The following is a 13,289-nucleotide window of genomic DNA, read 5'->3' on the forward strand; positions in this document are numbered from 1 at the left end:
AATCAGTTACCTATACGTGCACCTGTTTCTGAAATCTATTCTGTGCCATTGGTCTCTATCCTTAGATTTAATACCTCATTGTTTTAATTATTCTAGCTTTACAGTAAATCTTGAAATCAAGTTGAAAGATGCTATGTTTTTTTTACCTTGATAAAATCAACTGAACTATTTTAATAGATTCTAGACATTCCCAGACAAACTTTAGATTTAATTTGTCAATTGGGTTTTTGTTTTTTGTTTATTTTTTTTAAGTGTGCACACACACATTCAAAAATTCCTTTGGAACTTTTAGGGGCAATGACCCCCAACACAACTGAAAATACAAACATAACTTTTGACTCCCACAAACTTTAACAAGAATAGCCTACTGTTGATCAGAAGCATTACTGATAACATAAATAGCCAATTTACCAATGTTTTGTATATGTATCTTTATTTATATCTTATAATAAAGTAAGCTAAAGAAAATGTTATTCAGAAAATCATAAGACAAAATACATTTACTGTACTGTATTTATTTAAAAAATACACAAGTAAGCGGACCTGTGCAGTTCAAACCCTTGTTTTCAAGAGTCAACTGTATATTAATAATTGTTTTTTTAAGCAGGCTCCATGCCCAGCATGGAGTCCAATGCGGGGCTTGAACTCACAACCCTGAGATCAAGACCGGAGCTAAGATCAAGAGTTGAACACTTAATTGAATGAGCCACCCAGGCGCACCTTGACAATTTTCTTAAAAACTAAATATTGTAGTTTTCCCAAAGATATATATTGAAGTTTTCCCCCTGTTGCAACTGAAGATCAAAGAACTATGAATTTTATATCTCACAAAGCACATAACACTCTTACAGGTGATGTATCTTCTGCAGAGATAGTGTTTAGGAATATTAATGTATGTTAGGAAATGCCTATGAGAGCTTTGAGTAACCTGTGTCTAAAGGCAAATGATACTTAAAGCTACATTGCACAGCTTATATGAAGACTGTTTGAAAGGAGATATACAAATGTAAATAACTAAGTATACACTATAAATTCCTGTTATTTATTTTCTTTAAAGGAAGAGGGGCAGAAATGAATCTTTGAAGTTCATCATGGAAATTGTACAGCTCATGTGGGTTTTTCATATTTGTAATCAACAATTATGTAGCTTTTCCCAGAACTGAACCGGTTAAGATAATTTTTTTTTACTTTTGTGTGAGGTTTCTTTGCAGAAAGTAACTGACCTAAGGTTAAGTATATTGTTCTCAACTGAGGATCAATTAGCTTACTCCTTCCAAGACCAAACTGCATTCCTCAAGTATTTGTAAGGCTTTCTGACAAATGTATTGGTGTTCGTCTCAAAAAGAACTCAAAGTGTAGAAGTTTAAGGACAAATCCATTATCACCAGAAGAGTAGCTAAAAATATCATGCATTGCTAATGACTAGTCAAAAGCACCATTTTCATAAAGAACTGCAAACAATTATTCTTCTGTAATAAATAATATCATCTGGCCCACATTCACTGAATTCCTAAAAAATACTAGGTACTGTGGTCTGCTACATGCTTCTATCAAAAGCAAAAATCAAAACACTGATCACTGAAGGAAGACTAAAGGCATACAGAGTTTATTCCTTCCCTGGGTACTCCAAGGTCTATTCTTATCTTAACTTCCAGAAGATGTCTATCCCATTTGTAGAATTACCTCTACTGTATTATGCCCCAATTTTAAACAGAGACCACCATGGGAAAGTAATATAAAATTAACATATACACAAAAACTGCATTTTTAAAGTACATTACATCCTTTAGTGACTACATGTCAATTTTTTTTTCGTCGAATTTAATCTGATGAAAACATTCTCTTGCAAAGAACTCCTCTAAGTTTCCACCTTTCCAATGTGTGCTGGTGATTCATTTTCCTCTACCTGCTGAGAAGCTTCAATATAACTTGCTTTTTACCTTTTTATTATAAAATAAGACTGATACAGAAAAAAACCCAGTGTAACCTTCACCCAAATCAAGAAAGAAATTTCCTAACAACCTCAGAAAACTCTTCATGGACCCTGTCTCGACCCTTCCTTCTCCTCAAAGTAACCACTATTCTGACTTTACAGTAATCTTTTACTTTTTAGTTTTATTAGCTGAGTGTGCATCCACAGAAAAGTTTAGTCTTGGCCACCTGTTGTTTTTAGTTTCCTATGTCTGTTAAGTCTCATGACTTTATTTTTTTAGAGCAGCTTTAGGTTCACAGCAAAATTGAAGGGAATGTACAGAAAATTTTCCATATACCTCCTGCCCTTATACATGCACAGTCTTCTCCACCATTAATATCCCCCATCAGAATGGTACTTTTGTACCACTTTTGTAGTATAAAAAAAAAAAAGTAACTTTTGTTACACTTTGTTACACTGGTTTATGATTACCATCATAATCACCCAAGGACCAAAGTTTACTTTAGGGTTCAGTCTTGGATATTGTCCATTCTACAGATTTGGACAAATGCATGACATGTATCCATCATCATAGTATGATACAGAATTATTTTCATTACCCTAAAAACCCTGTGGTTGGCCTACTCATCCTCCCTCAATGCTCTTTTCAGTCTCTTTTAATCTACAGGTTCCATCATCATTCTTTATAGCTCATCTGTTGAAGGACCTGGGATATATTTAACCTCTGGGTCCAGAGCCACTGATGCAAACTCAAACAGCAGCTGACTATGTTCCTCTGTCCTCTGTTTTTCCTGCAAATTCCAAGTTCAATCAGACTCATGCTGAACTGATACCTTTGGCAAAATGAAACAGTGCACTTTTCCTCCAAATGCAGGCAAATAATGTCTATTCTTTTCCTAGTTGTGATGTTAGCAGCCACTCACGTTCACTGCCTAGATCCAATAGTTCACTGAAAGTTACAAAATGCTGATGTTCTAATAGTATCACTTGTTTTTCATATATTAGTGGGAACAGCTTTCCCCTATCTACTGTTTTGTTAGCTACTGGTAGATTCATGTAGGAAGAAAGGGAAAATAAATTGCTTCTTTTCCTTTTTACCAACATTAGGAATAATGATGAATTGGTTCCCTACCATCCTCTCCAATGGACCACTTCCTTTCTACAGTATCATTATGAACTCAAGGATTTAAACACACTTGATGAGTTTCTTTCCATTCTTGAACTGAGAGAGGCTCCTCAAGTTATTTCTCCAGGCTTACTAAAACAACCCTAGAGTCTCTTAACAGTTCTTTACTATCTGGTATGACATACATTCCCACTCATCTTGTGTATTTCTTGCCGCAGACACAGAAACAACTTCATCTGAAAGGTATATATATTTTTTAAGATGGTACGGTTTCCCAAGAATATAATATGGGTGCTTTTATTCCCCCTATTCCACTTCAGTGCTAATAGTTACGAAATAAACATATTTGTGTGTATTTATCTGTGTAACATAAAATACCTTATAAGCTCATGCCAGTACTTCTTTTTTTTTTTTGGACACAGAGAGATCACAAGTAGGCAGAGAGAGGGAAGCAGGCTCCCCACCAAGCAGAGAGCCCCATGCGGGGCTTGATCCCAGGACCCCAGGATCATGACCCGCGCCAAAGGCAGAGGCCTCAACCCACTGAGCCACCAGGCGCCCAGTATTTCTAAGTGAAATTCAGAATTATCAGTTTTCCTTACTTAACAGGGCTCTACAGTATTATATTTACTTCCTTTCATACTGAAAATCCTGCATATGCAAGGGCAATAGAATACACTCAATGATTACTCACTTAATCCAACATTAAACAGTCTTAAAAAAACAAACCTCAGAATGAGTATTAATATACCAATGTAGTTATTATGAAGAGTTCTACAAAGTTTTTGTATATAGTACCCTCTATTCTCCCTCCAGTTTTTTAGGTCATACTTTACTTTATCTAAAAATAACTGTTACATATTATACTCTCCGAATTTGAATCCTCCTTTAGTTTTTATATTACAAGTAATTATATATTTAATGTGCTTCATCAAACCTTTTTTGATATCTCACTCATCATTTTGGTGGTCTAAAGCTCAGACCCTAGCACATTTTCAGGAATGATTCAGGGAAATTGTATTTTTTGACTTCCTGCATGCTGGTAATAGTGGCTTTATAGGATAGAGTTAGTTATAATGTATTAAAAAAAAAAAAAAAAGCTTGCCTCACATTTTCTTACTCTTGAGAATCTTGAAAATACTACTCCACTTAATTCTGACATGAAGTGAAACTATGGGAAAGTCTGATGCTAATTCAGTTTTCTTTTCCTTTTAAGTAATTTATTTTAGAGGCCAAGAGAATACTTTTTTCTCTATAGAATAATTTTACTAGAATATGTCTTGGTGTTGTTTGCTTTGACTATTATTCTCAGGTACATAGTGTTTTCTTTTCTTTGCTTTTTTTTTTTTTTAAGATTTATTTATTTAATTGAGAGAGAGAGAGAGCACACACAAGCAGGGAAGGAGCAGAGGGAGAGAATCTCAAGTGGACACCCCACAACCCTGAGATTATGACCTGAGCCAAAATCAAGAGTCAGGCATTTAACCAACTGAGCCACCCAGGTGCCCCCAATAGTGTTCTCTCTTTCAAACTGAACTTTAAAATCTTGTTTTAAGTAATTTTTCCTGACTTATAGTTTTTCTTATGTATTCTATTTCCTTGCTTTGGTTATCTTCCTAAAAAGGTCTTCTATTTGTGTTGCTTCTTCTTTGACTATCTTCAATATTAGTTACTTCCTCTCCCACCCTTTTTATATTTTTACATTTCATTTTGGTCTTCAGATTTTTCTTCCTTTTCAACTCCGAAGATCTTTTCTGTTTACTCACTCTTCGGTCCTTCCAATTTAACTACCTTTACTCAAATAATTTTTCTTCTTTTAGTTATAATTCTTAGTTCTGTCATCCCTTCTCATTTCTGAACTTTTTTTTTTTAATGTAGGCTCCACGCCCAGCATGGAGGCTCGAATGTGGGGCTTGAACTCACGTTATCAACTCCAAGTACAATGTTATATATTAAATTCTCAGACCTTATTCATTTTCTATCTTAAGGTTTATACCCTTTTACAAAACCTCTTCTTATTTACACCATCCCCTCAACCCCTGGCAACCACTTTTCTGCTCTTTGTTTTTATGAGTTTAACATCAAAAAAAAAAAAAAAAAAAGTCCAAAAATATCTGATACCATTCAGTATTTCTCTTTACCTGGCTTGTTTCACTAAACCCAATGTCCTCAAGGTCCACCCATGTTATCACAAATAGCAGGATGTCCTTCTTTCTCATGGCTGAATGATATTGCACTGAATATATACATACATCTTCTTTATCTATTCATCTATTGACAGACATAAACATTTTTAGGTACTGGCTATTATAAATAATGCTGCTATGAACATGGGGGTGTAAGTATCTCCTCAAGAACCTATTTTGATTTACTTTCGAAATATACCCAAAAGGGAATTACTGGGTCACATGGTAGTGATATTTTTAATTTTCTGAGGAGCCTCTATACTGTTTTCCAAGCTGCCTACACCTATATACAATTCCCATCAACAGTGCAAAAAAGTTTCCTTTTCTCGACATCCTTGCCAATACTTAACTTTTTGATGACAGAAATTCTAAGTGTGAAGTGATAACTCACTGTTGTTTTAATTTGCATTTCTCTGATAATTAGTGATACTGAGCTCTTCCTGCAGCTGACAGCCATGTGCAAATCCTCCTTGGAAAAATTAAACTAAGTTCCATTGCCCACTTTTTAATGACATTTTTTACTATCAGGCTACATGAGTTCTTTACATGTTTTGGATGTTAGCAACTTATTCAAACATATAATTTACAAATATTTTATCCCATTCTGCATGCTGTCTTTTCATTTTGTTGACATTTTGTTTCCTTTACCATGCAGCTTTTTTAGTTTGATGTAGTCCAACTTGTTTATTTATTTATCCAACTTGTTTTGTTGATAAATCCAAAAATCACCACCAATAATGATGTCAAGGAGTTTATCCCATGTTTTCTTCTTGGAGTTTTATGGGTTCAGGTTTTAAATTTAAGTCTTTAACTTATTTTTGAGTTGATTTTTGTGTATGGTGTAAGAAACAGGTCCAGTTTTACTCTTTTGTGCAGCTGCCCAATTTTGACAATATCATTTATTGAAGAAGAGACTATCCTTACATTATTGTACATTCTTGGCCCTTCTGTCATAAATTAATTGTTCATATATGCACTGGTTTACTTCTGGGCTCTCTAATCTGTTCCACTGATCTTTATGTCTGTTTTTATGCCAACACCATACTGTTCTCATTATTGTAGCCTGTGCAATGCAGTTTGAAATCAGGGAGCATGGTGTCTCAAAACTAATAGGTGGTTTTTGTGGTTCCATACAAATATTAGGGTTGTTTATTCTATTGCTGTGAAACACTTCATTGGAATTTGATAAAAATTGCACTTAATCTGTAGGTGGCTTTGGGTACTATGGGGATTTTAACAAATTAATTCTCGAAACCCATGAGCAGGGATTATCTTTCCATCTATTTGTGTCTTCAAATTTCTTTCATCAGTGCCTTATAATATTCAGGTTACAAGTGTTTCACTTCCTTGGTTAAATGGATTACTGTGGGCTATATACATATTTTTTTTATGCTATTGTAAATACAATTGTTTTCTTAATTTCTATGTCTGATAGTTTGTTACTAGTGTATATAAATGCAATTGATTTTTGCATATTGATTTTGTATCCTGTACCTCTACTGAATTTATTAATTCTAATAGTTTTGTGGTGGTTTTACAATTATCTTTATATAACATCATATAACATGTAACTGCAAATACAGACAGTTTTACTTAATCCTTTCATTTATGGATGCTGTTTATTTCTTTTCCTTGCCTAAGTGCACTGGCTAGGAACATCAGTACTAAACTGAATAACAGCAAGAGTGAATGAACATCTTTATCTTCTTTGGATTAGAAAAAAAAGCTTTCAGATTTTTACTTTTGAATATAGTTAGCCATGGGTTTGTCATATACGGTTTTTACTATGTTAAGGTACATTCCCTCCATACTCATTTTGTTAAGACTTTTGTCATGAATACTGCGTTTTGTCAATGCAATATATCTCACTGATCATTGTGTATGATCCTTTTAATGTACTATTGAATTGGTTTGCTAGTGTCTGTTAAGGATCTATGCATCTATATTCATTAGGAAGACTGGTCCATAGTTTTGCTTATAGGTTCCTTGTCTGGTTTTGCTATCAGGGTAATATAATAGCCTCATAAAATGAGTAAAGATCCCCTCTCTTCTATTTTGTGTAAGATTTTAAGGACTGTTATTAATTCTTCTTCCAAGTGTTTGGTAGAGTTCACCAGTGAAGCAATCTGGTCCTAGACTTTTGTCTGTTGAAGGTTTTTCATTACTAATTCAATCTCCTTACAAGTAATTGGTCCATTCACATTTTTTATTTCTTCATGAGTCAGTCTTGATAGGCTGTATGTTTCCAGGAATTTACCCATATATTCTAGGTTATTCAATTTGTTGGTATATACTTGTTCATAGTAGTTTCTTCTGATCCTTTGTATTTGTGCAATATCAGCTGTAATGTCTTCTCTTTCATTTCTGATTTCAGTCTTTTTTGTTAAGTCTAACTAAAGGGTTGTCTATTTTGTTCCATTCTTCAAGAAGGGCTCTTGATCAGACAGATCTTTTCCTTCATCTTTAGAGTCTCTATTTCATGAATTTCCACTCTAATTCTTTAGTATTTCCTTCCTTCTGGTAACTCCAGGCTTAGTTTCTTATCTAGTTCTTTGAGTTATAAATTAAGGTTGTTTGAGATCTTTCTTTTCTTTTTTTTTTTTTCCAAGATTTTATTTATTTATTTGACAGACAGAAATCACAAGTAGGCAGAGAGGCAGGCAGAGAGAGAGGAGGAAGCAGGCTCCCTGCTGAGCAGAGAGCCTAATGCGGGGCTTGATCCCAAGACCCTGAGATCATGACCTGTGCTGAAGGCACTGGCTTTAACCCACTGAGCCACCCAGGCGCCCGAGATCTTTTTTTTCTTAATGTAGTCATTTATTACTATAAAATTTCCCTCTTAGGACTGCTTTTGTTGTACTCTAAGTTTTGGAATACTGCATTTCCATTTCCATTTGTCTCAGACATGTCTTTATTTCCCTTTTGATTCCTCCCTTGACCCACAGATTGTTCAGGAAGATCTTGTTTAATCACCATATATGTGCAAATTTTCCAATTTTTAACTTTTTTTAAACTAAGGAATAACAGGGATTATATTAGTTTCATGTATTTCAAAATAATCACCACAATAAATCTAGTTAACACCCATCACCATACATAGAGTATTTTTCTTATAAGGAGAACATTTAACATTTACTGTAAATAACTTTCAAGTATGCAGTATAGTATTATTAATTATAGTTGCCATGCAGTACGTTATATCCCCCTGAATTATTTATTTCATAATTAAAGTTTGTACCTTTTTCTTCTGACTCCTTCCATCCGTCCTTTGACCATGCCCTACTCCTGCCTCTGGCAATCACCAATCTATTCCATGTATCTATGAGCTTTGGTGGTTTTGTGGGTTTTTTCTTTTCTTTTTTTTTAATTCTACATATAAGTGAGTTCAGTATTTATCTTCGTCTTACTTCTTTCACTTAGCATAATGTTATTCCAGATGGTAAGATTTCATTCTTTCTTATTTCTGAATAAAAATATTTTTGGAATTCACAAACATTTTCTTCATCCATTCATCCATCAAAGGACACTTAAGTTGTTGTTTCCATACCTTGGCTATTATAAATAATGCTACAAAGAACATGGGGATGCATATGCATTTTCAAGTTAGTGTTTCTGTTTTCTTCAGATAGATACCCAGAAGTGGCATTACCAGATCACATGGCAGTTCTTTTTCTTTAAGGAATCTCCATACTGTTTTCTATAGTGGCTGTGCCAGTTTACATTCCTACCAACAGGGCACAAGAGTTCCCTTTTCTCCATATCCCTGCCAACACTTATTTCTTGTCTTTTTCGTAACAGCCATTCTAATGGGTATGAGGTAATAATTTTCCACTTTTCTTCTTATAACTGATACCCAGTTTCATACCACTGGTCAGAAAAAATGCCTGATATGATTTCGACCTTCTTAAATTTATTAAGACCTGTCTGTGGACTAACATATGACCTATGTTGGAGAATGTTTCATATGCACTTGAGAAAAATGTGTATTCTGGTACTATTGGATGGACTGTTTTTAAACATCTCTTAAGTCCACCCAGGCTAGCAGGTAATTTAAGGCCAATGTTTCCTTATTGATTTTTTGCCTAGGTGATCTCTTTGTTGCTTAAAGCAGGATACTGAAGCTCCCTAGTATTGCTGCATTGCTTCCTATTTCTCTCTTTAAGTCTGTTAATGTTGGCTTTATGTTATTTAGGCACTGTGATGTTGAGTGTATGAATATTTACAAAGTTATATCCTCTTATTGGACTACCCCCATTATCATTATATAATAGACATTCTTTGTCTCTTGTTACAGTCTGTGGCTTAAAGTCTATTCTGTGTGATATCAGTATCACTGTGTGATATCAGTAAGCCCTGCTTCCTTTTGGTTTCCATTCACATGTAATGTATCTTTCCATTCCTTCACTTTCAGACTGTGTGTTCTCTTAAAACTAAAGTCTCTTTTAGGCAGACAATATAGTGAGTCTTGTGTTTTTATCCATTCAGCCACTCAACATGTTTTCACTTAAGAATTTAGTCCATTTCTATGTAGTTACTGATAGGTATAGACCTAATATTGTCATTTATTTCATTGTTTTCTGGCTATTTTGTATTCCATTTGTTCCTTTGTTCTTCTCTGCTTTCTTTGTGATTTGAATTTCTATAGTAGTATGCTCAGATTCCTATTAATCTTTTCTATTTATACAGATGTTTTGCTTTTGGTTTTTACCAGGAGGTTTACGTACAACACTGGCCACAGCAGGGTTCAGTGAAGAGGAAATAATAAGATCCATGCCCCAGTATTTCCCTGTAGGAAATATAAGGTCAGGCTTCTAATTTAGCAGACATCCAGGGGCTGACAGCAATCCTCCCAGGAGACCAGAGAAGTCTGCAGACACCACTTCCACCTTTTCTCTCCAGCTCAATCCAAATCTCAAGTATCTCTACACAATCAGCTTATACACACATCTGGTGTCCCTAGCTTTTATAAATGTCACCCAAAGGAAGAGCCCCTGGATCACCCGTCTCTGAAAGTCAATGGGGCCTGCATTCATACTTAGCACAGGACTGAGGCAATGAAGTAGTTCTTAAATATGGGTTAAATAGCAACCTCTTCAGTGGCTGTATACCTGGCTCCAGGGCAGAGGGAAGACAAAATGTCCATCTCCAAGTCTGTCTCTGGAAGACCCCTAACTATATACTTTCCCAGCTACTATGTGGGGGATCCAGCTTCCAATCAACCTACCTACATCTAGGTGCTGTGATTTTCCCCTTTGGAACACCTGGCAAATCTTGGCACACTGGGGAGTCCCACTAAGAATAAAGAATAAAGAAAGAAGTCCCACTAAGAATAAAGAAAGCAGTTTGGGCAATCACAAAAGTTTGAGAAACAACCAAGAACTCAGACCAGGATGTTGATAAGATAAGGTTCATGTTCTACAGAATACCATTCCATCCAGACTAAGAAGGGAGCCTTTTTTATCTAATGTATAGAAACCAACACAGATAGTCAAGAAAAATGAAGAAACAAAAGAATATGTTCCAAACAAAAGAGCAAGTTAAAACTCAGAAACAGACCTTAATGAAACAAAGATACATGATTTACTTGATGGACTTCAAAAATAACAATCATAAAGATGCTCACTAAGGTGAGCAGAACAATACATGAAAAAGGTGAGAATTTCAACAAAGACAGAAAATACAGGAAAGACAAAAAAAAAAAAAGAAAATCAGAGAGGAAAAGAATTCAAACTGAATTGAAAAACTCAATAGAGAAGTTCAACAGACTAGATCAGGTAGAAGAAAGTATCAGCAAATTCAAAGACTGGGCAACAGAACTCATCCAAAGAAGCAGAAAGAAAAAAGAATAAATATGAAGATGGCTTTAGGAGACCATCAAGTGGACCACTGCTCACATGATAAGGGTCCCAGAAAGATAGGATAAAGTGAAAGGTGCCACAAGTTTATTGAAAGAAAATGCCCCCAAACTGCCCTAACCTGGGGAAAGAAACAGACATCCAAATATAATGCATAAACTTTCAAGTAAGATGAATCCCCCCCCCAAAAAAATCACACCAAGAAACATTATAACTGAAATATCAAAAGTTAAAAAACAAGAAGAACAACAGCAGAAATAGAACTTGTTTCACACAATGTAATCCCCATAAGACCATCAGCATATTTTTCAGCAGAAACTTTGGAGGCCAGGAGGGTTTGGCAAAATATATTCAAAGTGCCAAGGTGGAAGGGTGGCAACTGCCAACCAAGACTACTCTACCTAGCAAAGCTCTCTGAATGGAAAGAAAAATGAAGAATTTCTGAGACAAGGAAAAGCTGAAGGAGTTAATCACTACTACATCAGCCTTATAGGAAAGGTTAAACAAGCTGAAACAAAAGAGGCTAATTACTAACAAGAAAACATGAAAGTATAAATCTTACTGGTAAAAAGGTAAATACATAGTTAAGTTCAGAATACTCTAATTCTGTAATACTGTTGGGCAAATCACTTACAAATCTAGTATGAAGGTTAAAAAATTATAGTAAAAATAACTATAATGTGTTAATAGATGAATAAGGTAAAAAGATGTGAACTGTGACATCAGAAACATTAAATGTGGGAGGAAGAGTAAAAACTATAAAGCTTAAGATGCATTCAAAGTTGTTACTGGCTTAAAATACTGTTATAAATATAAGATGTTCTTTATAATAACCTTAAATGGGATTTTTTACTTTGATACTGCTGTGTGTCTCAAGTTTATGGATAATTAGTTTTCCTGAAATTTTAGAAGATGGTGTTTAAGGCAGTTTTTCTACAGAATTCACTCTTCTGTTGTTTTCATGTAATGTTAAACAATATCGTAGCTTCCTTTCTGAGACCTCCCAGCTCTTTCTCAGCCTATCCTTATCTGAACCTTCTCTTTCCTTCCTTTTTTGATCCTCTAATTTTCCCTGTTTTGTTCAATTTTTATGCCACTCTTGTATTCAATTTTGTTTCCATTCAGTGCAGTACCCTGTGCGCTGGTAGAGACCTTTAGCAGCTCCATTTCAAGAATTCTTTGGAGCCAAATTGCTCTATCCTGTCTTTACCATGAACACATTGTACTTGGCTGATACTGGAGTGGGCAACCCTCCCCACCTCATTTCAGCTGCTGCTCTTAATATAGTCCACCACATTATCTAGTAAATAGTTGAGGCTATTTTGGAGGTCTCCTGCTTTTAAGATCTGTGAAACACCCCACTCAATTCTCTCAGCTTACTCTTGTACAAACAGTAACGCTATGGAGGTGCTGTAGCTCTTAGTGGTTTGCTCTTACACCTGCTTTTTCATCTGGATGCCTGAGATTAGTTTCATGGTATGTTTCTGGATTTGCTATTCATTAGTTTTTGTGTATTTTGAGGAAGTCAAAAAAACAATGATATGGCCAGATTTACTTCCTACCATCCCTCTTAAAGCCAAATTTGAAGTTCAAACAAAGAAATTGTGTTTTTATATTCATCATATACTTATTATTTCTCATCTTATTTCTATTTATTTTTAAACCATTTTGTATGTCTTTTCTTTTTTTTTTTTTTTTTTGAAGATTTTATTTATTTGACAGGGAGAGACAGTGAGAAAGGAAACACAAGCAGGGGGAATGGGAGAAGAAGCAGGCTTCCCACCAAGCAGGGAGCCCGATGCGAGGGTCCATCCCAGGACCCTGGGATCATGACCTGAGCTGCAGGCAGCCGCTTAGTGACAAAGCCAAGCAGGCACCCCTTTCCATTCTTTTAAAACGAGGCAAAAACAAAAACAAAAAAACTTCAATTCCATAATTACAAAAACTTTATTTTAATAAATTCTTTAAATTCTTTCATGATTTTCAATACTTCTAAATGTTTCCTGATTCATAGTTCAGATAACTCACAAATGTTCACACTTGGAAAAAATGCCTTCAACTCCTCCTAAGACTCTCTGTTTCTGTTAAGACCTTAAGAATGAGACTACTAGAAACCAAAATAATCGTTCAAACACAAGAACATAGATAGTATCCTTAAAATTCTGAACATGATCTGACTAGAAATTCCA

General features: G+C 35.0%; 1 protein-coding gene across 2 annotated transcripts in view; it reads right to left on the bottom strand.

Annotated features, from left to right (window-relative positions):
- Window positions 1-13,289, bottom strand: part of LRP6 (LDL receptor related protein 6) — a 167,728-nt gene that overhangs the window by 96,751 nt on the left and 57,688 nt on the right. The window lies entirely within an intron of this gene.

This window comes from Mustela nigripes, chromosome 6 (assembly GCF_022355385.1).
Source record: "Mustela nigripes isolate SB6536 chromosome 6, MUSNIG.SB6536, whole genome shotgun sequence".
Lineage (NCBI taxonomy): Eukaryota > Metazoa > Chordata > Mammalia > Carnivora > Mustelidae > Mustela > Mustela nigripes.